This window comes from Triticum dicoccoides, chromosome 4B (assembly GCF_002162155.2).
Source record: "Triticum dicoccoides isolate Atlit2015 ecotype Zavitan chromosome 4B, WEW_v2.0, whole genome shotgun sequence".
NCBI lineage: Eukaryota > Viridiplantae > Streptophyta > Magnoliopsida > Poales > Poaceae > Triticum > Triticum dicoccoides.
Window position 1 is genome coordinate 180013329 of NC_041387.1, and position 2870 is coordinate 180016198.

Here is a 2870-nt window from a genome sequence, read left to right on the forward strand (position 1 = left end):
ATTGACGAGGATAATCAACGGGCTATGGAGATGCCCATCAATTGATGTCAACATGAGGAGTAGGGATTTCCATGCAACGGATGCACTAGAGCTATAAATGAATGCTCAACAAAAGAAAACTAGTGGGTGTGCATCCAACTTGCTTGCTCACGAAGACCTAGGGCATTTGAGGAAGCCCATTGTAGGAATATATACAAGCCAAGTTCTATAATGAAAAATTCCCACTAGTATGAAAAAGACAACTTATGAGACTCACTATATGAAAAACATGGTGCTACTTTGAAGCACAATATATGAGACTCACTATATAAAGAACAAGGTGCTACTTTGAAGCACAAGTGTGGAAAAAGAGATAGTAACATTGCCCTTTTTATTTTTTTTATTTTTTTCTTTTTTGGGGGGGGGGCCTTTCTTTTTTTGTTTTTGGCCTTTCTTCTTTTTTTCTTTTTTTTCTTTGGGCAATGCTCTAATAATGATGATCATCATACTTTCATTGATTACAACATATGAATTACAACTCGAAACTAGAACAAGATATGACTCTAAATGAATGCCTCCGGCAGTGTACCGGGATGGTGCAATGAATTAAGAGTGACATATATGAAAATTAATGCATGGTGGCTTTGCCACAAATACGATGTCAACTACATGATCATGCAATTGCAATATGACAAAAGTAAAGTATGTCATGATGATGAACGGAACGGTGGAAAGTTGCATGGCAATATATCTCGGAATGGCTATGGAAATGCCATAATAGGTAGGTATGGTGGCTATTTTGAGGAAGATATAAGTAGGTTTATGTGTGATAGAGCGTATCGTATCACGGGGTTTGGATGCACCGGGGAAGTTTGCACCAACTCTCAAGGTGAGAAAAGGCAATGCACGGTACCGAAGAGGCTAGCAATGGCGGAAAGGTAAAAGTGCGTATAATCCATGGACTCAACATTAGTCAAAAGAACTCATATACTTATTGCAAAAATTTAGAAGTCATCAAAAATCAAGCACTACGCGCATGCTCCTAGGGGGATAGATTGGTAGGAAAAGACCATCTCTCGTCCCCGACCGCCACTCATAAGGATGCACAAGCTAGGTACACTTCATGTTTCAAATTTGTTACACAACTTTAACCATACGTGCATGCTACGGGACTTGCTAACTTCAACACAAGCATTCTTTAAACTCATAATCACCCAACTAGCATGACTTTAATATCACTACCTCCATATCTCAAAACAATTATCAAGTATCAAATTGATCATAGCATCCAATTCACTTCCTATGATAATTTTTATTATAACCAACTTGGATGCCTACCATTCTAGGACCAATTTTATAACCATAGCAAATACCATGTTGTTCTAAAAGACTCTCAAAATAATATAAGTGAAGCATGAGAGACTAGCAATTTCTACAAAAATAAGCCACCGCCGTGCTCTAAAAAATATAAGTGAAGCACTAGAGCAAAAACTATCAAGCTCAAAAGATAGAGTATTCTAGCAAATTCTAATCAAGTAGGCTTCTCCAAAAAGGTGTGTACAGCAAGGATGATTGTGGTAAACTAAAAATCAAACACTAATATAATACACGACGCTCCAAGCAAAACACATATCATGTGGCGAATAAAAATATAGCTCCAAGTAAAGTTACCAATGAACGAAGAAGAAAGAGGGGATGCCTTCTCGGGGCATCCCCAAGCTTAGGCTTTTGGATATCCTTCAATATCTTGGGGTGCCATGGGCATCCCAAAGCTTAGGCTCTTGCCACTCCTTATTCCATAGTCCATAGAAGCTTTACCCAAAACTTGAAACCTTCACAAAACTCAACAGGAAATCTTATAAGCTCCGTTAGTGAAAGAAAACAAAACCAACACATAAGGTACTGTAATGAACTCATTCTTTATTTATTTTGGTGTTAAACCTACTGTAATCCAACCTCTCTATGGTTTATAAACTATTTTACTAGCCATAGATGCATCGAAATAAGCAAACAACACACGAAAAACAGAATCTGTCAAAAACAGAACAGTCTTTAGCAATCTGTAACTAACGCAAACTTATGGAACTTTAAAAATCTTACCAAAATAGGAAGTCCTGAACAATTTGTTTATTGATCAGAATCAAAAAGAATCAATGCAAAATCACGTTTCTGTGATTTAACAAAACTAAATTTGTGCATGCAAAGTTTCTGTTTTTCAGCAGAATCAAATCAACTATCATCATAGGTTATCCTATAGGTTCTACTTGGCACAAACACTAATTAAAAGATAAACACACATCTAAACAGAAGGTAGATTCAATATTTATTACTAAACAGGAACAAAAACAAAAAACACAAATAAAATTGGGTTGCCTCCCAACTAGCGCTATCGTTTAACGCCCCTAGCTAGGCATAAAAGCGAAGACAGATCTAACGAGTGCCATCTTTGGCATTAAATTCATAAGTAGCCCGCATGATAGATTCATAAGTTAATTTGACTTTCTTTTTTGGAAAGTGCTCCATGCCTTTCTTTAATGGAAATTGGAATCTAATATTCCCTTCCTTCATATCAATAATCGCGCCAATCGTTCTAAGGAAAGGTCTACCAAGAATAATAGGGCAAGAAAGATTGCAATATATATCAAGAACGATAAAATCTACGGGCACAAAATTTCTATTTGTAACAATGAGAACATCATTGATTCTTCCCATTGGCTTTTTAATGGTGGAATCCGCAAGGTGCAAATTTAAAGAGCAATCATCAAGATCATGGAAACCTAGAATATCACATAAAGTTTTCGGAATCGTGGAAACACTAGCACCCAAATCACACAAAGCAAAACATTCATGATCTTTAATTCTAATCTTTATTGTAGGTTCCCACTCATCAT